Consider the following 25633-nt stretch of genomic DNA (forward strand, 5'->3'; position numbering starts at 1 on the left):
GGGTCTCTGATGAGGAAGAATCTGCAAGTCCAATTCCTGACACTTGAGTCCTGGACCAGCCTGAGCATCAGTTTATGCGTACACCTCTGAGATTACAAGCAAGAGGGCAATTGCTCCACTATCAGCATCAAAGGTCTGGTTAAAATAATTTATCAAATTATTGAGGAGGTAAGAAAGAAAGAAACTCTGTAGTAGGGATGGTACTGGACTGGGTAGCCAGATAAGTGGTGCAAAATTATAGACAGGCTTCTGATAAGTGTAAAGTAAAACAGGGAAATTAAGGTTATATTGCTTTATTATTGTCCATTTCCAAGCATAGTATTTTAGTTTATTTTTTTCTGAATAACAATCACAGAATTATAGATGTTAGAAGTGAACTCTGCCAATCAGCTAGTCCAACCCAACTGCTCAGTAAGCTACACAAGAAAGTGTCCAGGTAGATTTTGAATATCACCAGAGAGGAAGAGTCCACAACCCTCTGGGCAGCTTGTTCCCAATTTTCAGAGTAAAGAAGATTTTCATATGTTCAGATGAAACTTCCTATGTTCCAGATTATGCTCATTGCTCCCTGTCCTATTGCTGGCCACCACTAAGAAAAGTCTGACCTCATCCTCTGCACGACCACCCCTTAGTTGTAAAAGTGTTGATATGTTCCCCTCTCAGCCATCTCTTCTGCAGGCCAAATATTCCCAAGTTATTCAGCTTTTCCTCATAAGAGAGATGTTCCAGTTCCCTGATAATCTCCACGGGACTCTCTCAAGAAGTTCCCTGTCTTTTTTGAGCCAGAGTGCCCCGAATGGAACACAGAACTTCAGATGTGGCCTCACCAGGCCAGATTAGAGACTTGCTGGTCATGTTCTTTTTTAATGCATCCCAGTGTACCACTGACCACCTTGACCAAAAGGGCACATTGCTGGCTCATGGCCAACTTGTCATCCACCAGGACTCTTCTGCAAAACTCTTCTCCAGGAAGTCATCTGTCCTGATGCACTTGGTTATTCCTCTACAGGTGAAAAACCCTACATTTACCCCTGTTGAACCTCATTAGATTCCTCTTCTCCCAAGGCTCCAACCTGTCCTTGTCTCGCTATGTGACAGCAGAGCCTTGTAGTGTGTCAGCCACTCTGTCTAGCTTTGTATCATCAGCAGACTTCTGAGGATGCATTTTATCCCTACATCCTGATCACTGATGAAAATGCTGAACAAAACCAGACTCAGCTCTGACCTCTGGAGAACACTGCTAGCTGCAGTTTCCATCTAGACTTTGCACCACTGATCACAGTCTTCTGAGCTCTTCCAGTCACCAGTTCTCAATTCACCTCACTCTCCACTTATCTATTCCACACTTTCTAAGCTTACCTTACAGGGCTGTTTCTGGAAACAGTCAAAAGCCTTGCTGAAGTCAAGGTACACAAAGTTCACTCTTCTTCCCTTTTCTATCCAGCTAGCCCATAACATCATAATATCATAACTAACAGCTTGGTCAAGCATGATTTCCCAATTGTGAATACACGTTGACTACTCCTGGTAATCTTTTCTTCCACTTGCTTTGACATGACATCCAAAATAGGCTGTTCCATCACCTTCCCAGAGATCTGTCTTCCCAGTCAGGGAAGCCAGCTGGCCTATAGTTTCCTAGCTCCTCCTCCTCCTCGGCCTTTTTGAAGGAACATTTGTTACCGTTTTGGTTTCCCTGGCTTACTCCCCAGTCAATTGCAACTGTGTAAGTATTACCATTTTGGACCCCACTCTTCAAGTCCTTCAGTTGAAAGTCCATCTCACTATTCTGGCCTGCTGCTGCTTCCCTGCTTCTTCTGGACAGATGGATCCCATCCATCCTAACAGGTTACAACCTCAATAGGATGTCCCACTGTCATAACAAAACTTACAAGTTGAAGACTGTATGTGGACAACAGATAGAAACAGAATAAAGGCAATCATTTTCTTATTACTGCTTTAGGCAACTTAACTGGCTGTAGGTTAGCAGGAATATAAAGCATGGTCTTAAAATGTTCCTGCAACTTAAAAAAGATATCTCACTGAAAACTTCAGGAGATGAAGTCATATATCTTCTTGTAGAATTAATACTGAAATCAACTGAAATCTATTTTGAGATTCTAACATAATATTCTTTATTTAAGTATATTAAGACAGTGATAATGCACCTCAAATAAGCAGCAAAGGATTTATCTGAACTTAGGAAGTCTCTACAGAATATTCTTGGGAGTTTTGCATGCTTGACCATCATTTGGGATATACTACAGGAAACTATCATATCTAACAGCAGCCTGGTCTCGTGGTTGGTGACCCCGCCCACAGCAGTAGAATTGAAACTAGTTGATCATTATGGCCCTTAGAAAAAAATCTAAGTAGAAGACATTTCATACATAGCCTTTTGTTAGAAAATTTCCCTTAGGTATTATAAAAGAGCTCAAAAGAAGAATTTGATTAATCAAAAAATCAGTGACAACAGGAAGTTATGGCCTTGTAAGTATTCCAGCCAACAGCAAATCAATTATGAATTCAAAGCTGTAGTTCCTTCAGTGTTCACAAGCAGCAGCATTAACTGTAGTATCAATACTCTCATTCTGATATACTCCAAGATGTATACTATCTATCTGAAAGAATTTGTTCCTATCATACAAGTAAAAATTTTGGGAAACTGCTCCAACTTCATCTAAAACTTGTGTCAGCTTGACAAAAAGAAAAAAAAAAATTGGTTTTATCGATTAAGACTTAAAGACTGGTGTGTTTAGTGGTTAAAAGCACTAAAGTAGTGGGGAGAACAACTTTCTGTTTTCTAATTCATTCTTGCAAAGTGGTGCTTTTTCTAATTATTCCAAAATATAAATAAACTTTACAATCAATAAAAATACATCCAACTCATTTTCCTTTGGCCAAGTATCTCTATAACTCATATAAGGTAAAATCACAACTCAGAAATCTCTGATTACTAGTGACTATTTAAATCAAATTGCTCAAAAATTTTCTGTGCTATATCAGACCAATTAAACATTCATCAGTCAGGCAAGTTTACTATTGTAATCCTCTTCTAATTGTTTACAGAATTGAAGAAAGTTAGTTATCGTCGGAGTTCGAAAACTCAGAATCATTTTCAGAGACTGAGTGATCTTGAATCTAATTGACTTAACCCTTTAAGCAATGTTTGATTAAATATGACATATACACATACATAAAATCTCTTTATGTACTTCTCTATTAACCTCTAGATAATTCTGAGTGACACTTAGCTTAACAGATTTATGGGTCAATCAAGTATCACTATCTGGATAGAATACAGGCTTGTTTTTAGACGGAAAGCATTTTACTAAATGGCAAAAAAATTTGCATAATTAGCTTGACAGAAAATGGAGGTCAAAGACATTTTATACTTCTTAGTGTCACACTCAAAGGGTTGAGTATTCTTCAAATAAAGAGGGAACAATCTTTCTCAGTCTAGCCCTTGATTTAATTGCCTGGTGGACCTTGAATTTTTTGGTTCAAGGAATTATCTAGAATTCATTTAGGCAGTGCAAGAAACTCTAATTTGGAGCTGACCTGGTTGTCACTGGTGTTGGCAAAGATGAGATAACAAAGCCAAATGAGCACAGGTGATACAGTAGTTTTGAAAACCAAGCATGGATGAAATAAAAATGGGTACGTATAACTTTGTAGAGCTGGGTCAGATTTGTAAGGATACCAAACTTATACAACACATATATAGGGCAGAGTTGCATAAAGAGATGGAAAGCAAGAGTTCTTTACGTTGCACAAGTTTTCAGTGATCACTGGTGTTGGAACCTTGTGACTGACTCCAAGACTTCTTTCACTGACACTGATATACAATTACAATTGATTTCTACAGATTCTAAGTTATTATGCAATAGAAACCATGAGTCAAAATACAACTATTTTGCATTATAATTGTTTTTAATTGAATGAAAAGTAACTTTCAAGTGCATTTTAAAGCACATTTTTGCCTGCAAGGAAACTGAAAATACTACCTTGAGATACATGCACAGTGGACTATAGCTCACAGTTTTTACAAAAACAGTTATAGCACCCTTGTGTAAATATACAAAAAATAAAATTTTTAATTTCATCATTATGTGATATTTTTTCCTGCCTCATTCAGAGCTTGGTGTTTAACGGACACCTATTGCAAAGACTTGTTATATCATATTTGCTCAGTAAGTGGCCCCAGGCATATTTACTGCACATGAATTGTTATATATTAGATTATTGATTTCCTTACAAGATTTCCTATAAAATGAATTGCTAATCTATGTGATTGCAGCTACTATTAATTAGAAAAAAAAAAAAAACAAAAAGCACAGGAAATATTAATTAATTTATCTTCACAACTCCTGGCATGCTTCCTGTTTTATATGCAGGATACATCTACACTATTTACCCCAGGAATAATCACTGGCTCAAATACGACATTGCCACACTTCTTTACCTATGAAATCTGAAGCTGGGATGTACATGTATCCCACAGTTCTTTGCCTTGTTAAGTCTTTCTGTAAGGGATTCTTTACTAATCTGTCTGCCCCACTATACAGTATTGCTGAAAGACATTCAGGGATATTCTCAAGAAGCTTTCAGGGATAGTAGACCTGTCTGTGTCTATACTGTGCATTTAGATAGCTGTTAGAAGTACATTTGGGTGTAGCCAAATAATAGCCTTGAATTTTCTCCATTGGAACAAAAGTACTACATTTAAAATATAAAAAATGACGAGCCACGAATACTTCGATTTTTGTGACAAGTTTTAGATATCTGTGGTTTCTTTTAACAGTTCATATGATACAGCAGGCTGCCTCATCACTGCAGTGTTGATATCTGTTTCTACTTTGAGCACTCAGCCTCTCTGCAAATTACAGATTTAGGGTTTCAACAAGGAGCAAACAGAATGGAAAATGAATAGACTGTGGTCACCTGTGAAAAGGCTTAGCTTAAAAGAAATGCCCAATATGATAAAGTGAAAAATGTCTTCAGGACAACATTCCTATGATTCCATAATGGTGTAACTCTCCATATTTCATGCAACTACCATCCCATTGGATGCCTTCCTCCAAAGGAGATGAATCAAAACATTTTGAGGTGAAGTCAATTGCTGCTTTTGTAACACAAACTTCTAGACATAAATGTATAATTTGGATCATAGAATCATAGAAACACCAAGGCTGGAGAAGACCTACAAGTTCAATTAGTTCACCTATCACCAACAGTTCTCACTAAAGCACATCCTTCAACACAGCATGTAAATATTCCTTGAACATCTTCAGAATTAATGACTCTATCACCTTGTTGGGGCAGCCCATTCCAAAGCCTGATCACTCTTTTGGAAAAGTAGCATTTCCTAAAGTCCAGCCTGAATCTCACCTGGCACAACTTGAGGCCATTCCCTCTAGTCCTATCACCAGTTATATGAGAGAAGAGGCTGATCCCCAGCTCCCTACAGTCTCCCTTCAGGTAGTTATGGAGAGCAATAACATCTCCCCTGAGCCTCCTCTTGTCCAGGCTCAACAATCCTTACTCTTTCAGCCATTCCTTTGCTCCAGACACCTCACAGACAAATTGTCCTTCTCTGGACATGTTCCAGTGCCTCGACAACTTTCTTGTGGTGAGAGGCCCAAAACTGAACACAATACTTGAGGTGAAGTGTCACCAGCGCTTAAGATCACTTATGTAAGAAACATACCAGGTTATATTAGACTGAAGTGTCTAATTCACGTCCTTTCCTTTAAAGTATGGTAGTCAGTGGCTCAATGTACAGCATGTAACCACGGTAGCTATGTAGGTACTGATACTCTAGTAACTTTGGAAGTTTTAGAAATCTGCAATAACCATGCATAGTGTGATATAAAATATTCTAAGCAGAGAATAGGGAATCAACTTTGGCTATTTGAAGTCAAATCTTTTGTAAACACTTGTTTTCTCCTGCTTTGTATTTCCAAATGGAAATCTCTGTATATGTTGTGAACAGTAAAAGTGAATTCTGGAAGTTATTGGAAGCTGCTGTTTTGGAAAGACTTGAAAGTTGGAGCTGTATCTCATAAACAGATGATCTGTGTCAGAAGTTCCATAGATTCAAAGTTTCTTGGAAGTACCACGCACACAGACTCTGAAGAATTATTTCAGCACATGCACAGTACTTTACAGCATTCCAAATAAGTAAGATCTGTTGCATATATAGATACCACCTGTGAAGAATATGCACAGCAGATTTGATGCTTCTCCCAAGGGAGTAGGTCTGGTATTAATAATTTAATTTGAAAAAAACATGTTTTCATAGAATTTTATTTTCATATGTTCTCACCCCCCAACTCATAACACTTTTGAATCATTTGAATGTAAAACATTTATGCATTTTTCCTTACTTTGGTAATCTTAAACTGATAGACTCTTATTTTGTAGTTGAAGTGAAATCTCTTAGAAAAATTTAGCAACTAGGATTGCTTTTTTTTTTTTCCTTTTTTTCCTTTTTTTTTTTTTTTTTTTTTTTAATATTGCATGACATAGCTTTCCAAAGCAAGACTTTTAGTTTTGTTTTAGTTACTGTGTTTTGTTTTTCTTGTGATACACATGCAGTCATTTGAAAACCAGAGGTCAGATTTCTTATTTGAGTTCTTTCTGCTTTTCCCCTAAGCAACTTTCTTTCATTTCTATTATCCCATGCATGCTGTTATGAGGAATGTATCCTTTTAAATTATAAATACCAACTTACCAATTACATCTGTTATATATTGCACCTTATGAAAATTACTGTCAATAGAAAAAATGTTGGTATGAATGAAATAGAACTATTGGATCATGAAATTGGTATTCTTAAAATATCTACAGTTATCTGATGGGCTAGGCTCTGGGCTTTGTTTTCTGTCCTTATCTGTTGACCATTTTGAAACAGGACAGTGAACAGTACAGGAACGTTTTCTTCATATGTGAATTGAAAGATTGTTCATATATATTCCATACCACATTCCCTCCTTTAATACTGTAATACAAATTTAAGTGTATGCCTTTTCACATTTTGAGGTCTGCATTTCCGTTGTGGTACCTTTTTGTCATTTAAGAAAACAAACAACAACAGAGGAATAATTATGTGTTTTCATGAAGTATGTAGTATCATTTTGATTGTATAAGACAGATTTCTAAGTTTACTCACTGTGGAGAAGCCAAAGATAAGCTTTGTATCCCTCAGATTTAAAAAATGGTGTGCATTAGGGTTTGGTGAAAGGAGAGGAGCATGTGACAGCTTCATGAAGCTGTTTGGAGACAGAGACCACTGAGATATGGATTTGATTTGGGTACAAAAGAAAATACTCTGATGTCTTGTGCTTTTAGAACTCTGGGGTGCTCTTGAGAAAATGTTTTATTAACTTCACTGAGTGATTTTCAGACTTCTGAACACAAGTTTCCAATCTGAAAAATTTTCCTCTGATGTCTGTAATATTTCTTCCTCATTAGTATCTCAAGTCTAACATCGAGTGATAACACTATAATTAGTTCATGAACACTTATGTATATTACTTGCATCCATTTCACCTAATAAAGGATCCTACATTCAACCTTTTGTCTTAAGTTTATTCCTAGTATAGAAAGCCAGAGCTTCCAGCATGATAAATTGTAAAACAAACATACCACCTCATGAAATGAGCTTCCATGCAAAGCTACTTACATATAGGAACTCAAATTATCCAAAATTAAACCACACTTTCTATTACATGTATTGTCTATTACTTTACAGTAAAAATAAAATTAATTATAGGATAGAAAGTAGAAAACTTATCATATTATTGACATTATTTTCTGTGGGATAAAAACCTGAACCACAGGCGAAGTTCACAAAGTTCATGAAGTTCATATTTTTTAAATAACTATTTAAATGATGCCTTTTGAGGCATAGAAGACCTCTACTTGTCTTCATTGTAGTTTTGCATTCTGGAAACCTGCCTGCTTCTGTTTTGGTTTGCAACTTTTTCTCTGCTCCCTTCTCTACTCCCTCTACTGTCTCTCGCATGCTTCATCCTAAGCATTTCATTACTCTAACCTTTTTACTATAAACATTTGGTCACAGATTGCCCCCAAATGAGTTAGAAGGAAATAAATCACTCTCATGGCAATTCCCATGGTTTATCATGTTTGTGAGCTTTTCAGATGCCCTTCCTGGCACCCAAGCCCAGGAGACTGAAGGAAACAAAACAACAACAACAAAAAAATTCCAGATTTCTCCAGATGCCTGGGGAAGATTGCTACAGAACACCATGTGGTCAGATAAATGCCACTGCGCTGAATCAGCATGGTTGGACATTTAGCTTGTGACCTTCTTGACGCTGAGCTTCCTCCGTAGGCTGTCTTTGACATAGTCTATAACATAGACTGTCAAAATTACTAGAGTTAAAGAGAATTACATGTATTCTACTATTAAGTCATCATTCTCCTGTGGTGATCTCAGGTGTCTTGGCATTCTTCTGGACAATTTCACATGCTTCATTGTCTCCATCAACTGTGTGCAAAGTTTGTCTGAAGAAGAGTATTCTTTACAAAATCTTATTATGCCATCTTGACATTTCGTAGTGCCTTGGCCTATATGCATGTGAGTACTACTAGAAATGTTTCTAAACAATTTCGTACTCTCTTGTAGCATAAATATTTTTGCTTTTACTGTATTTGGAGTAAAGGGGAAGTTTTCAGGTTAGGGAGCTATTTTCACTGCAGTATTATCCACCTTAAAATATATATACAATGTCTTGGGTTGCAAGAGACATTAAAGATCACCTAATTCCTACATTCTGAATAAGCAGGATTGCCAATCGTCAGATAAGGCTCCCATCCAACATGATCTTGTACACCTCTACAAATGGGGCATTCACAGCTTCTCCGGGCAACCTTTTCCAGTGCCTCACTATCTTCTGAGTGAAAAATTTCTTATTAACATCAAACCAAAATCTCCCCTCTTTTAGTTAAAACAGATTATGCAAAAAAGTCAGTTTCCCTCCTGTTTGTAATATTTCCACAAATGCTGAAAAGCCATAATGAAGTCTTGCCCATAAGTATGGCTGAAAAGTCATAGTGAGGTCTGCCTTCTCTTTTACAGAATGAGCAAGCCCTCTCCCTCAAGCTTTCTTCATGAAAAATATGCTCCAGCCCTTTGACTATCATCACCTTTCTCTGAATCAACAACTCCACATCTTTCTTGTACTGGGGATCCCAGGCCTGGAAACAGTACTCTCTATGGGGCCTCCTGAGGGCAGAGTAGAGGAGGACAATCCCCTCCCTCTTCCTGATTGCCACCCCTCATCTGATGCAGCCCAGGGTACTGTTGGCCTCACAGCTGCAAGCATACATTGCTGGCTCATGTTTAGCTTTTTGTCCACCCAAAAGTCCTTCTCCACAGGGATGCTATCAATGAGCTCTTCTCCCAGTCTGCATATATCTGCCATTGTTGCTACCCAAGTGCAACACCATGCCCTTAGCTTCACTGAATCTCATTAAGCTCAGGTGAACTCCCTTTTCAAGCTCGCCCAAGACCCTCTGAATGGCATTACTTCCTTCTGTTTTGTCAGTTGCTACTCAGCATGGTCATAACTAATTTGCTGAATGTACGCTCAATATAACTGTCCAGGTCACAGATAAAGATGTTGAAGTGATCTATGTTTCTAAGGTATGTCTTCTTCACTGTCATCTTCCCCTCCTTTAAGTATACAGTCATTTTTATGTATCTTTTGTTTAATTATTTACTTTACAAGTCACAAATATACTTTTATTGGGTAATGTGCAAAGTAATGTGCATCTACTGGACCTTCACACCTTGATTTTTCTTTTTCAACATAAGGGTCGAGGAAAAGAATATGTAGACCCTCTAATCTTTCTCTGTCATTTGATTATCTTAAAAAGAACAGTACAGAAATTAACAGAAGCTAACAAAATAGAGTTTTATTACATGCTCCTATTGTAAGAATCCCTTTTTTTTTTTTTTTTTTTTTTTTTTTTGGCTCAAAGCTTGCTTTCTGAGGTATTTCTTGTGATAAGACTGACTTGTCTAGAAGACGAGCGATGGGTATTGTTGTATGGCAATCAACATCACTGTGCGGACAATTTTAGCTGTTTGCCTTTGGAAGATAATGCTCAAGACTGCTTACTGGCAGAAGACCTAGCCTGTGACCAAATAACTCCTGTTTGTTATAGGAGGTTGGGGGATGATGCCATCGTATCCTGTGAAGGCAAGATACAAGTTGGTGCCTCCCTACTTCCTCTTATCTGCTGGCAAGGCCAGGAAGATAAGAACAAAATAATTTCCTGCTGAGGTCCCAGAGCCAGATGCTGCCACCGCAAGGAGAACTGACTCAACCACTTTGGATTTGAGCTGTCGCTCCAAAGACAGCTGACTCGACCACTTTGAAGCACTGAAAAAGGGCCATCATCACCATGGTCGTCATCATTGTCAATAGAACAACAATGCCCGATGACCCACCAGTACTGAGGATCAAAGACGGAACTACAGACCTCACTGTATCCATGGTGGTGGCTATCTCCCTCTTGCTTCCTATAAAGACTCCTTGCTTCTTCTTTTCTATCTTTTCTATCACCCTCCTTCCCTTCCCCATTACCCTAATTCATAATAGTGTCCATCCTCCCCTTCCCCATTTCCATGATTAAGATTTGTAATAAACTGGTCGGACCAACATTTGAACCTTTGTTTCTTAATCTCACGCTGGGTGTATAGATAAGAAAAGAACCTCCTCTCCCTTCTATAAATTGAAGTGAGACACCTATACACAAAAAAATTTCATGCACAACATCCACAGTGTTATCTCCCCAGTGCTGAGAATATTGCATGCTGAGTAAAGGATTCTTAACACCCAGAAAACTCACCTACATATTAAATTGGCAAATGCACAATAAATCCACAAAATCTATCTACAATTTCTCTTTCCAAGCCTCTCCCTTAGTATAATCTACTTCAGTGTAATTAAAGGATAATGAAAAACAGACGCTGATGCTAAGTCATTAATAAAGAACACTTTTCTAAATTGTAGAGTAATATACAAAGCCAAGGACTGGTGGTTCAAGAATTCTGTATGCATGTAATTATTTATGTACATACTCTGTTTATCTGTGCATGGGAACATGTACATATGATACTGAACATCATATATTTATACACTCATCTAATAAATTACAAATAAAGTTATTATCACTCATAAAACATGATTAATGTTGGAACATTCCTGTGTTGTTTTTTTTGTTTGTTTGTTTTTTATTTTTTGTCTTTATGCATGTACATGTGCCCATGTACATAAGAACTGCTCCATGTATATACAAAATTGTTGTCAAACACCTGTGGTATCAAAAATGCCGGCCTACAAAGAGCTCTTTCATGCAAGAGGAAATACTTGAGCTATCATCTATTTTTTTTCTCAACATCACAATTGATTTGAATGCTATCTTCTCTCAACATATTCCTTTACAGTCTTGCAAAACTACTAACAGGTATGAGCATTTGAATGTATATGAAAATACTTACAGGAAAAAAAAAATTAAAATATTTTTGAAGATATTTGGCAAAATGTTGATTCTCTTTGCATGAACTCACTCGAGGTGTTTGATCTGAATCATACCACGTATGAACTGTAGTAACTCACAGCCTTTTACTGGGGTGAAATATATATTTACAGATACGACAGGTGGATATGGAGTCAAGAAGATACAGTAATAAAGGAAATCTGGTGGGAAACAATTAGCTTGGTCAGATATTGCTTCAGAAAGTGGACAAGGAATAGTAACTCTCATACTTGAGGAGAATGTTAGAATGACTTAGAACATATCAAATCAAGCACTGTATGCAAGTCATTCAATATGTCAAAGTACAGAAGCATTCAGTATATCAAAGTACAGAAGCATCGTGGCTTTTTAAAGAGTGATGCTGTAGTAAATTTGCATTCTATTATTTCTGTATTATGCATCTGAGGACTTATTAATGACTAAGGAAAGCAATTCCAGATGAGTTATACTTGTAAAAACATGCATACATTGTTGCTGCTAAAAGCAACAGCCTTATACCTGTCTAGCTAAACCACAGTGACAGATATCAAAAACTTCAACATGATATTAAATTGTTTATGTCTTTGACAAATGTGAAAAAATGAACACTATCATGCTGAAATACTGGACTTTGTTTTCATAAATACTTGATACAAAAAAAACCAAACCAAAACAAAACAAAAAAAACCAACAAAACAAACAAAAAAAAACAGCACTGAGATCCTGTTGAGCTCCACTATCAAAGAAAAAGTTTCACTTAATCTTGTCCATGGACAGAGCAGACAAATGAAGATCCCAAGGTGCCCAGCGTGCTGCTGTTGCCCCCTTAAAACAAGTAAACAAATTATTGCATGTGTGCAGCCCTTTGTTAACATTTTCTCAAAGGTCCTTCCCTACAAGCTTTTTCAGAGAGATTATAATAAGATGCTTGCCTAATGTAGTGTTGCTGGTGCAACAATAAATCCAAGTTATTACAAGACCAATTAAAAAAAAGTCAGATCTGAAAGACTATGTCAACCAGAAATATTTTTTTCTATTTCTGTTGGAAATTTTAAGACAGCAAAGAATAAACTATAAAAACAAAGACATAGTTAACACTACTGAAACTTGAAGTGCTTTCCATAAGGGGAAAAATCATTTGAACCCTATCCATGCACTTTAGGATGACATACAACTTGGTAACTTAGGTAGGCCATGAGATGATTATGTGAAAACTATAAGGATGAGTTATTATCACTTTCGATTCTTTTAACTTTTGTCAAGGGACCTGATTAATGTCTGGTCATTTGCTCTTCCCTTTAATTTTTTTTCTGACTTGGATATTAGAATTTTAATGGCTGCTTATAGATGTCCTTTGAAACTGTATTGCAGAAAGTGATATTTTGACCTAGACTGATGTTCTATGTTTTCACTTGGCTATTCACGTCTGCCACTTTGAATCAATTTTGGCCAGAAAAAAACAGAAAAATTAACTAAGTATAAAAGGGTGAGGTTTTGTCTTCCTGCTCTCTACTCAATATACAAAACATAGCAAGAACATAGAAGCAGAGTGAGTTTCAAATAACTGCAATAGTGAAGATATAAAAACTACTAAGTCTGCTGCTTTCAACAATTTCTGGTGGCTTCTAAACTCTAGAACAAAATGAGTGCTCAATTAAGAAATGGGTGCAATATATTAAAAATAACTACCCTTTTGCAAAATAATATGATTCACCTTGAACATGTTTTAAGAAATTTCCAGCCACTAGTTAGCTGTGCATGTTAGTGCTACACTAAGAAAGACAATCTACCACTGACTGAGCATTTGTTCAAGTATTAATGTATATTTTTTAAGTAGAAACAGAGAATAACAGATCACATCCTTTCATAACAGAAAGGACAGAATATTGTATATATCCAGTGTCTGCACATGAAAGTATTCAGCTTAGAGAAGAAACACTGAAAATTACATCTAAATAGTTGTAATTTGTGCTAGGTATGGCATGTCAGGTACATATTAAATTCAGACTACTAAAGAAAACAGTTTTATTTCCGATTGTTCTCCAGCATTATATAAAAATAATTGAAATATTTAAATTCCTACTCTGTTGCAAAAACACAAAACTTCTGGGAGTCTTTCTGTAGAATTGAAAAGTCAAAGTCTAACTAAACATTTCTCAACTTGTACATGCAGTTACAGTAATTAAAATCCACTTTGTGTTTTTGTGTTTTCTAGGTGTGAAGAAAGGAAAATAACTCCATGAATCTTTGTGAAGACAAAAAAAAAAAAAAAAAAGCTACTATCAGAATTGCTACAATGTCACCAGTGATTTCTCTAACAATAAATAGAATGATGATGTAAAATGACCAAGAAAGTCAGCTAAAAATCTTACCTGTATTTCACCAGATATTTTGACATTTAAATTATCACCGCAATGTAGCATTATTGCTACAGTTATTTAAAAAAGCACAAGAGTAAATATGGATCTATGTGTTTGGCTTATCTATTGACCTCAAAAGGAGTATATCCACACACTGTTGTGTTTGTATTCTTGATATTAATTTCCCTAGTGCTCAGTTTATCTGTTGAATGCAATGATAACCCTAAAGCTAATCCAGTGGCCATAACAGAACACTTCATGTGTTAAAGTATATCAAATACATTTGTGTATGGGAACTACTGAATCATGGCCTGAACCTCTGATTGATCACCTGAGGTGAGCAATGAGTCAGCCATGGGAGCACAGGTGAAGGCAACTCACCTGTGCTGCCGGAAAGGGTGGAGCCTGGCTCCACCTCTCCTAGACCCATTTAAGAGCTGACTGCCAGTGGGAAAGTGTTTCTTCTGGAGATCCTCTCTTCTGGTGTTTCATAAGCAAGCCCAGGATATGGTAAGCATCCTATCTTTTCTGCTTTGGTGAAATAACTGTGTAGTCAAGCTCTCTGATACATCTCATAGCTATAACATCTGCACATTCCTTGATTGTATGATTTGTTAGAGCAAAATCATAGTACATAAATGAACTCTTAAGGATATATATAACAATACTGAAAACTGGAAACGTTCATATAGATCTGTGGAAGATCTTAAATTATCATTTGAGGAATTATTCAAAAAGAATTGAATAACATTTTTTAGAATTTTAAAACATAGCTGTGAACAAATCAAAAGGGGAGGAAAGGAGAAAAACTGGTATGTTTCTTCAGAAATATTTATCAGTTACCTGCTTTAGGTTGAGTGAAATGGAAGAACGATATCAGAAGCAGAGCATACTGAGTACTTTTCACTAAGTGGCTATTGGAATGGTTGCTGTACTTTCACTGCTTTCTATGATATGGCACTTCAAGCAAAACAATGCAGTGTGCTTTAAAATTATTTTGTCATTATTGTTTGAAGACTGTTTATTTTTCTTTTGCTTTTCTCATCATGTTTATTATCTTTCTCATACTTGGTGTTCATTCTGTTTTCTATCTGTATGTCCGGTAAATGTGCCTGAGCTATGTTTGTTTCTTGCTTTTCTACATATTTATAAATTTGTATACATTCTGAGAGGGTTTATTTATTATTTGTTATATATCACAGAGAGGAATTAAATTGCCTTTGAGTTTGCTGGGCATATTTTTAGTCTGTTCTCTGATACTCTGCAACTGTTGGTCCAAAGAACTTCCTAGGGTAGAATCCTCTGTTTCCCTTGTGTTTCGTTTCCATTGTTATTTTATGCAGCTGTTTCTCACACAAAGCTTCCTTTTAAAACTACAGTAAGTCTCATATTCTGCTAGTAAATGTTGTAGAAAATTACTTGGATTCTTGTCACATTCTGCTGGTGACATTCCAACCTTCAATTATTACAATGGTCTTCAGACTTTAATGTTCTTTAGAATAACTGTGATTTTACTGTAACAGTTAAGTTTTATGAGATTTTACACAACACTGATAAATATTACCAAAAAAAGCGAAGGCATTACTGAATCCTATCCTATGAATCAGACTTTCACAGCTGTGTCATATACATAACTGCTTACAGCACATCTAATATGCCTACATATCAATTTCTGGGCAATGTATAGGACAACGGAGAATCTGTGCACCATTTCTGTGTTTATTACTATATCCTGATTCTGATCGTCCTCAGTTTTTGTGAGTAAACTGAATTTAATCAAGCAGTTGTAGTATAAAAGTGATATAAGTTTTATGTATTAGAATCAGGCTTATTGTTATGACAGATTTGCACTATCCTTTGCAGACTGTTTCATATCTTTCCTTCAAAGGCTTGGACTAGTCATTTCTCATGTGCTTGCACTTCAGGATAATATTCCTCTTCCCTTAACCTGTCATATTAGATATTTTTTCCTATTTATTTGTACAGTAGAAAATCAGTGAGACTATATTCTATGACTGTTTCTTAACTGGAAAAAATAAATCACTGCCTTCCTAGCTTTTCAGCTTGTACAAGTAGAGATATCCAACTCAATGTACAAAAACATCATACAAACTCAATTTCTGACTTACTTGAGTGTTTATGAGGTATTAATTTCAATCAAACTAGCTCTTCTCTTCTACTGTTTAATTTTATGCCAACTGTTTAATTTGTTGGGTTTTTAAGCTTAATACTCATCTTCATTATGTAAAACAACATAGAAGTACAAATCTGCTTGGCAGATAAAGGAAATCAAATTTTAGAAGCTCCTTAAAACTCTGTATGTATCACAGGCCTTTTTCAAGTGAAACTATTACAGTATTAGCTCTTGCTTTTGTTATTAAATGTGTAGAGTGTGTTCTAGAGTGGCCATTATAGGACAACCAATCTGCTGATGCAAGTAATTCTAGGCACAATTGAAATAACTTGACATAAATTAATTCCATTAATTTGGAAGAACAATTACCTGGATGTTAAAAAAGAAAATGTGTATATCAGTTATTTAAGCTCTTAAGTTTAAACTGAAAAGAGATAATTCTCCAAATGTTCCCACTATTCTCTCTGGAGTGGTTTTGCATGTGCTCAGTTCAATCTTCCCTTATTGAGTTTACATAAAAAGCATTTGTTTTATATTTCCTTGTTTGCAGGACAACTGTTAAAAATCAGTGTTACTTCCCAGTTGGCTGTACTGTCTTCCTTAGTTTTTGTTCTTTTCTTATCTCTGGTGGAGACTATCATGCATAAGGTAGTCATTCCTGCAGCATATTTTAGTGACAAAAATCAAAGATAGTAATTGGAGGGTGGAGTGAGTTAAACAGGGGGAAAGAAATCTTGTGTTCTTTTGACTACTAATGGAAAACAAATGTATATTCCATGAATGTAAATGTAAATTAACATTCTTCCTGAACACATACCAGAGCTGATATCTATATCAATAATTTATGCAGGGGTGGTTGAGAGCAAATTTGAGAATAAGGATCTAATCATGCCAATTACTTCTCTTTCAGCTGATTCTCTGGAGTAATTTTAGTCTATGTCAGCTAGAACTTTAACAGACAATACAAAACAGGAAGGGTTGGCTGGTAGACCTCATGCTTGTACAGGTGTGTAGTAGGACCTCAACAAGCTGGGGAACTGGGATGATAGGAACTCATCAAAGTCAACAAAATGAATTCTAAAGGCCTTAACCTAGGGAGGACTAAAACTCATGTACCAGCACACATCTGGACCCAACCCATTGGTAAACGGGTTGCAAAGAATATGGCCTCTGTACTCACACTATCTCAGAAATTCAGGGTTTTACAAAAAGTTCCTTCTGAAGGAACAGGACAGGATGGGGAGGGAAGGGGAAAAGGGGAGAGAAGGGGAGGAAACATTCAAAAGAAACATCAGTGTGCAGTAGATTTTGTACATTCCCAGGTACCACAAAGTCGAACTGGCTTCAGCAGGTATATTGCCTCAGAAAATATCAGCTCATTTCTTTCATAATAGTGATCTTTTAAATCACTTATCTAAGGTATTCATAAGTTTATTCTTAGTGGTGTGGTTTTGTTTTTTTTTTTTTTTTGCAATCTATTTTCATAATATAGATTATGGTATTACTTCTGTAGTTACATAGCAACAAATGTTTTAGGTGAGTGCGGAAGTTTTAATTCCTTCACTCAGATTAATTTATTTCATTACTAATTAACAACTAATTTTTTACTATTACAATTAGCTACAATTAACTTCAGAATAATTAAAAAAGTAAAGATCTATAAAAAGACCATATTTCTCAGATCTTTTTGATACATTTATTTGCTACTTATTAATCTGTTACTACTTGTTTGAATGACAATATTATTGTCTATTGTTAATTTTGTAAATGTTTACACTGATATTTGAAATAATCTTAACGTACTTTGTCTCATTTTTAGGTATATTCATATATGAAATTACTTTATTTCACAATTCTCTTATCTGAATTATCCAGCTTCTTATTTATTTGTCCCCCTCATTCATCATTCCTTCACTACCGCATACTAGAAAACACATTCTCTGAAAAGCAAACTGTAGTAGTACTACATTAGTTGTTTTTTTTAACTGTACTGCTGTTTATACACTCGAGTTCTCCTGATTTTTTTAACAAGCAATCTAGAAAATCTTTACTTTTAAAACTTAATCATAAGCCATACAGGTAATTTTCACAGTACTTGAAGTAGCAAGTTGTATGTGATTATGCCAGCATGAGTTCTTGATGACATTAATTTACTGCTGTGACTCTGTAAGAAGTCCTGGTACTTCTTATCGTAAACATTGCTCCTTGTTTGTCATAATTAATGTATTCAGTAAGAAAATGCACTTAAGGTTTATGAAGTAAAACTGGTGGTCTCAAATAATGCTATCACTTTGAACCTTTACAGGAGATAGAGAGCTTTCATTGTGTTGACTCCTGGATTAATTCAGGCTTGCTTGTTTGTTTTGCACTTTAAACAGGTATTTTTCTGCCAAATTGTTTTAGTAGTGATAGACAGTTACCTGCTCTTAAACCTCTTAAAATTTTCCTTATACCAGAGTAGGAGTATCCTGCTTTCTTGTAGGATTGTAGAGGTTATGGTGGAATCCACCAAAAACATATGAATAGAGAACCACCATCTTCGGGATTATTTTTATTATTTAATGAGTCCCAGATATGCTAGATATTTTCTCAATATGAAAGCTGACATAAATTTCTAGGTATTTCCTGAAAGTTGAAAACACTAATCACTTGAAACTTTAAAAAATATGTAATCATAAAAGCTCACAGAAGCTGCTACCTTGCTAGGTGTGTTATGATAACAGTGATACGGTAGGACAAAACTGCTGTTATCCAGAGAGGTCTTTCAGCCATATCATTGGTGAGTTTCTAGGTAGAAGTAAAGCAACTAAACAAGGATGCAAACATATATCAGACATCACAGAAGGGTAATAGAGATTTCTTTCAATTTCAATTCTTACTCTTAGAAGTTCTAGACATACTTGCTATTTAGTCTACATTATAAGGCTTGTTGACTTGCTATTCATTTCTGAATAGATGCTAATTGATATTGATATCAAAGCCTTGTTTATTATAATTTCCTAGGGAACAAATTATTCTAGGGTGATAAATCTGTAGTGATTCGTGGTCCTGGAGGCAGAATCAATATAAGAAGGAAAACCAGGAAGACCAGATGTTCTTTGAAGTACGCTGTAGTTAGGAAAGAATAATTTGGGAGTCAAATATTAAGAAGTAGGAAAAAGATAGATATTAGGGGATGGTAATGATAGGAGCTGTGATGGATATTTTTCAAAAAAAAAAATAAAAAAATAAGACAGTAAAGACTGAAATTCAGCTCTCCTGCATCCGCAGGAAGAGTACTCAGCCTGTCTGGATTCCAAGACATCTACAGAGTAAGCTCTTCCTTATTTGTTCTGTAGCTTTGCAGGTAACTAACAAGAGAAGAAAAAAAAGAAGGCAAAGCTCAACTTTTTCATCAAGTAGATGAAACCCTATAATATGGAAAAGCATGTATGGGATCTTAGTTAAAGAATATCAGAAATATATAAGACTTTATCTATTCTGCATTCTTCCCTTCAGGGTGCTCAAGTGTACTATTGCCATGCAAAGGACTTAAAACAATATAAGAGCGAAAAAAAATGACACTCTTGACATGGGCTGAGATCTGTTACTGTAATCTCATGCTGAACCTAAGAGCATGGATGATTCTCTTACACTTAAATGTGCTCCCAACACACAACACTGCCCTGAGGCCATGACTCTTTCCTATTTGGTCTCTGTTTTTAAAAAAAATGGAAGAGATCCCAATAACTCAGAGCAACAGCACTTACTATTGAATACTTCATCCATTTAAAATTGGCTTGTGGAAGAAACTAAATTTTGGGCTAAGACCAAAATTTCACCGATTTCTCCTCTTTTTCTTACCTATTTTCCAAGGAGAAAAATACCACTTGGGAAATGTAGATGAAGTTCATGGTATTGACTTTGCAGTTCTGTTTTTTGGGTTTATGTTGTGTTCTTTTTCCTGGCTTTCAGTTTTCTTCGTAGTGTCTGATATGGTACCAAATTTTGGATTTAGGAAAAAAAATGGATGTTTTGATTGTTGCTTAGCCATATTTTCACTAAGACAAGGACTTCTCAGCTTTTCATTCTACTCTGCCAACTTGGACAACAGAGGTGCACCAGAATCTTGTAGGCAATATCATCTGTCCCCAGTATCTGACCCAAAACAGATATTCCATACTACATGGCATCACACTGAATGATTGAAACTCTGGGTGTGGGCCAGAGTGATGACAGCTGCTTGGGGACTAGTAGCTGGCAAGGAATTGCATTGTGCATCACTTGATTTTTATATATAATTATTATTACTTATTACTATGATTAACTTTTCTTTTCTGTCCTATAAGCTGTCTTTACCTCAACACAAACTTTACCTTTTGTGATTCTGTCCCTCATCCCACTGGGAGGGGGGAGTGAGCATACACCTGTGTGGTGCTGAACTGCTGATGGATGGGTTAAACCACAACAGTAGTGTAGCTAATGCCTGAAGGGCACAGCTGCAAAACACAGAATATTCTCAATTCAAAATATTTAATATGTTACTATTTATAATCAAAACCTTTGAAAATTGAATACTAAAATAGTCTGCAGACTTTGTGTCTGGTTACAATAGAGAAGAAACGATAGTGAGAACATATTGTATTCACTACAATTCATTAGGGGAGTTTGACTACTGCAGTATGTTTATTAATACCTGTTTACTAGAAATCAGTGTTATTTTGACCACATGTGTAAGTGCTAGGACTTGATGTTTAGGGAAATTCTATGAGCTGTTAAAGTGCAAAGTCATTGAGCACGTGAGATGTACTTCTATGAAAAGCCACTTACTTTTGTAGATAGACAGATCCTGAAGCAAGCTGTCCCTTAGCAGTTCAGGTTAATGAAGGCAAAGACTTCTTTGAAGAATTGTAGGTCTAAGGAAAAAGAAAGTAATGTATTTACTGAACAGTAATAGAATGTTTTCTAATAACACTAAGTTTGAAGTATTGCCAAGTCTTTCTTAAGGAGTAATGGAAATCCTACATCAGTATGAATAAGAAAAGATTATTTTCTCCAGCAATAAAATGAAGGATAGAATATTACTGTTGCAAGAAAATTCATACTGACAAGTATACCCACATAATTCATTGTCTGACAAAGAACGTTGTGTTTCCTTGTCAAAGAAAAGAATAATGTCAATTTAAGATGAATTGTACTTTACTAGCTGATACAGACTTTATAGATCACAGACCTGAGTAATGAAGCTGATTTAAAGAAAACAGCTGAGACACTACTTTAACAATTACGTGATAACAAGAACTTAGTCCTTGATGAAGGCTGCTAGCAGTTTGCAGGATCTGATTCATTTTACAGTATTAAAATACCTTTCATTGTACCAAGATTTGAAGTTTAAGTATACCTCAAGGTATTGAAGTTGCTTTACTTACAGGAAGGAAAAAGTAGTTCTGTCATCCTCTGCTCTCTAAGAATTGTTCTAGAAAATTAAGGTGGTCTTGGAGACATTTTAATCACTCATTTTATTTGAATAATGTAAGGCTTGTTATTAACAGAAGTAACTTCTCAAAGAGTCTCACTTAGGCAGAATATGACTGAGTCAGTGCAGCACACATTAGTGTAATAATATGATATGCAGAAGTTGAACTATTTTCAACTCTCTCACTCATAATAAAGTGTGATCTGAAATCATGGAGGACAAACAGCACCTTAGAAATTGCTCATTTTTGCTCTGAAGGATGGTTTTTGCTGACAGTCAGGCATCAGTGATCTCATTGCCAGGTATTCTAGCATATCAGAGCAAGCTCATTTCAGATTTAGTAATTGTCTAGAGAAAAAGCTATGAGTTTAAGGGAGGCAAATGATGAAGAAAAAATACATCCACTAAAATTCAGAAAATAAAAGTCTTCAAAGAATATTTTCACCTCTTCAGCTCAGTGATTACACAAAAAATATATATTTAAGAGAGAGTTCTCAAGTAACAGAAGACAAAAGACTGACCAGATATTTCTCTCATTATTTTTCATTAGAATATTCAAGTATGGAATTGGTTTTTATTTGTTTGACAAAGTGCTTTGCTGCTTTCCTTCATGCACTTGAGATAAAAAGGACATTGGAATAAAAGCAACCAAATATACTGATATAGCTATAGCAATCCTTTTCTTTTGCATATTTTGATTGTCAGGTACTAATGAGAAACAAAATATATTCACAGTCCTTAAGGGTTTCAAGTCAAATTAAGACCAATGCAAATTAACTTAAAATAGAATTGGATATTTAATGCTATCCATTGTGATAATGAGAAAATACATGAAAAAAAGGTGGATACAGGCAGTTGCTCTATTACATTTAACAAGTAGGACATATAGATTATTAACTTAATGCAAGTTCACTGTAGTTGCTAAATAAGGGAATTGTTTTTGAAAAAATTTAAGGATACATTGGGGGGGTTTTCCACTTACTTGAAATGTGTGTTCTTTTTAATAATAACAAAAAAAAAAAATAATCAAAACAACAACACAACAAAAAGCAGGAAAAAAAAAAAAACCTTATTTCAAATGTTGTTATGAAAACTGGAGTGTTTCCTCTAAGGAAAGAATGCTTACTGAGAGGCTTATGATTAGCTGACCCACTATCTGTTATCAGAATGTGTCCCTGGATTGTAACAAATAAAACCTACTGATGCTAAAGAACATCTCCATCGACCTGCTTTCAGAGAGCAGAAAAGCTGTTTTAAGTCACTACTTAAACAACAGTATAGTTTTTCAACACAAAACATTTGCCCAAGGCAAATTTAGATTTCTATCATTGCAAGAGACTCATAAAAATGAAGTACAAGAAACAGAATGGGAAAATTAATATGAATAGTCTCTTAAATTTTTCAGTAAAGATTAAGTTCTCTACTGAATTTTGCATACATTTAAATTTAGCATTTATTTTATTTTAAATATATTTCCTCGATCTTCCAGCTATTTGTTTTCTCTCATCTGCAGAAAGACCAAAGTGAAATCTCAAGAGAGATTTCAAGGGCTGGTTTCATGGGATAGCAGAAAGACAATGTCTGATATGCAAAACTACAGAAGAACTGATCTTATATTTTGAAGATTAAGATTATTGTGCATTTACTAATTGTTATAACTAGGCAGGACCTGTATGGATAAGAAGGGAGAAAAGAATGAAAAAAAACCCATAAAGTTGAATGATCTCTCCAGCAAATGTAAGTCTACTGTCATGCTTGTCAGTGAAATAACTAGTTCAGTACTGAAAAATTTACATCTAGTGAGGCCAGATTGCACTTACTTTCCTGAACAATCATATTAGTACTAACTCCATTTTAGAAAAGCAGGAAGTTTTGAGCAGTTAAAGACTCAGCATTAAAATGAAAGAGGAAAAAATGAATCACTGACACAGTGGTTTACACATAAATCCTATCTGGTTGTGACACCATGAATTCAAAGAGGTAGTGCCTTGGTTCTGAATTCTCCTGGTCAGTTGGAGTAATAAATGTTATATTCTTGACAGGTGATCTGTTCTTAAGAATTCCATGCAAAATAACAGAATTATATTTATGCAAATATGAGATCAGATCCCCAGCTAGTAAAACCAGTATAATTAACAAAAGTATCAGGCACTGTACCACACTATCTATGCACAGGATTATCAAGGGGCAAAATATATCAGAAAAAAAAAGTGAAATACAGAGCAAAATAACTGATCAGTAGGAACCCTTTTCCTGCTTGAAAGAGGCTGCGATGCAAGTATAATGGGAAAAAGTGAATATTGAGGCAGAAATCAGGCACAAAAAGAAATTCAGGGAAGCAAGCTAAAGTGATAATTTTGATAGGCACCGGAGGCTGTTCACACAAGGTTTAACTGCAGCGTATCTTGGTAGAAATTACTGAAAAAGATGGCTTTTTAGGCGGTTTGAAATAAATAATAAAGGCATTACATAGACGCTCAGTGTCTTCTGCCTGGCTGGAGAGTGCTGGAGTGGAGAATCGCAGCTATATCCATTCGAACGGACAGATGTTCATTCATATCAGCACAGGCTCTGACATTAAAGTAAAAATGAAGACCACTGTTTTCAAAATCAGTGTTTATCTCAGTGAAACACACAAAAAAGTATCTTATAACATATGGATGTATTTTTATTTCACAGAAACACATAGATATGTAAGTATTTTGAAAGTAATGGTATTTACATAGCTATACCATTGAACCCAAAATGCTGAAACAATATCAAATACGTTACTGGCCTCTGGGAAGAATCCCCTGTAAACACCAAATATGGTATTTTGGTTATTAATCAGGTGTAAACAGATTTCCTGAAGACAAGAAATATTCTATGCTAATAAGTAGCTTACAATATTAATTTTGAAATTTTATTTTTATGAATCTTTCACAGGTCAAAATCACAGAAATGTCTAGGTTGGAAAAACTCTTGAGATATCATATTGTGCAACTACCTTACTCACATAAGGTCAGAAAGGACGAATTGTAGGGGCCCCATCATCTTTTGCACATCTTCAGAGGGTGAAACATGCACCTATAGAGGCAATCTGCTTCAGTGTTTAATCACACTCATAGTAGAAAAAAAGTGTTGAGCTGGAATTTCACGTTCTTATGATTTGTATCCATTACTTCTTGCTTGGTCAGTGAGCTTGCTGTGCTGTCTCCTTTGTTCTGAGAAGCCCAGAACTGAATACAGCAATCCAGAGGTGCTGAGCTTCCTCTGAGTGCTGTGCTGAGCAGACTGAAAGGATCACTTCCCTCAGCTGCTATCAGTGCCCTTCCAAATGTAGCCTAGCATGCTGCTGGCCACTATGAACATGAACTCACATTGCTGGCCCATCGTGTCCAACTTGTTCCCCACTAGCACTGCTGGGGCTTTCTTTGCAGTGCACTTACCAATGGTTTGGGCCCTAATATGTGCAGCTACATTAGGTTTATTTCTCCCCTAATGCAGACCTTTAGATTTTCTTTCCACTACGTGTCTGTACAAGCATTCTCTCTAACAGTTGCTCTTTCCAATTCTGTATCATTTGAACATTTTCTGACCATCCAGGTAATTCATTAAGTTGTGAAACATTAGTGCCCAGTACTGAGTCCTTGTGACTTGCCTGCAAATGAACTTTATGTTCATCACCACTCCCTGGATCCAGCTACTAGGATATTATTTCAATCTAGCTCACTATTCACTTATCTGCCACATTTTGTTAGTTTGTCCTTCAGCATGTTTTGGGAGGTGGTGACAAAAGCCTTGTAAACGTTGATATAAACAACATCTACTGTTCTCACCTCATTTACCAAGCTAGTCAATTCAGTATAGGAGGAAAAGAGGTTGGTCAAGCATGATTCTCTATTTTTGAACTCCATGGAGACTACTCACTGCTGGCATTCTTGTCCTTCATATGTTTAGAAATTGTTTCCAGAGACTGCCTGGCAAACAGTTCATCATATGTTTGTTTCTACCCTTTTTAGGGATAGGAATTACAGTTAATTGTTTTCTAGTACTCTAGAACATTGTCCAAATGCCACAGGGTTTCAAAGATAATCAGGACTGTCCTTACAATGACACCCCACTGCTCCCTCAGCACTTATGGGTGCAATGTGT

Source organism: Tympanuchus pallidicinctus, unplaced genomic scaffold, assembly GCF_026119805.1.
Source record: "Tympanuchus pallidicinctus isolate F22 unplaced genomic scaffold, pur_lepc_1.0 scaffold4, whole genome shotgun sequence".
In the NCBI taxonomy this organism is placed as follows: Eukaryota; Metazoa; Chordata; class Aves; order Galliformes; family Phasianidae; genus Tympanuchus; species Tympanuchus pallidicinctus.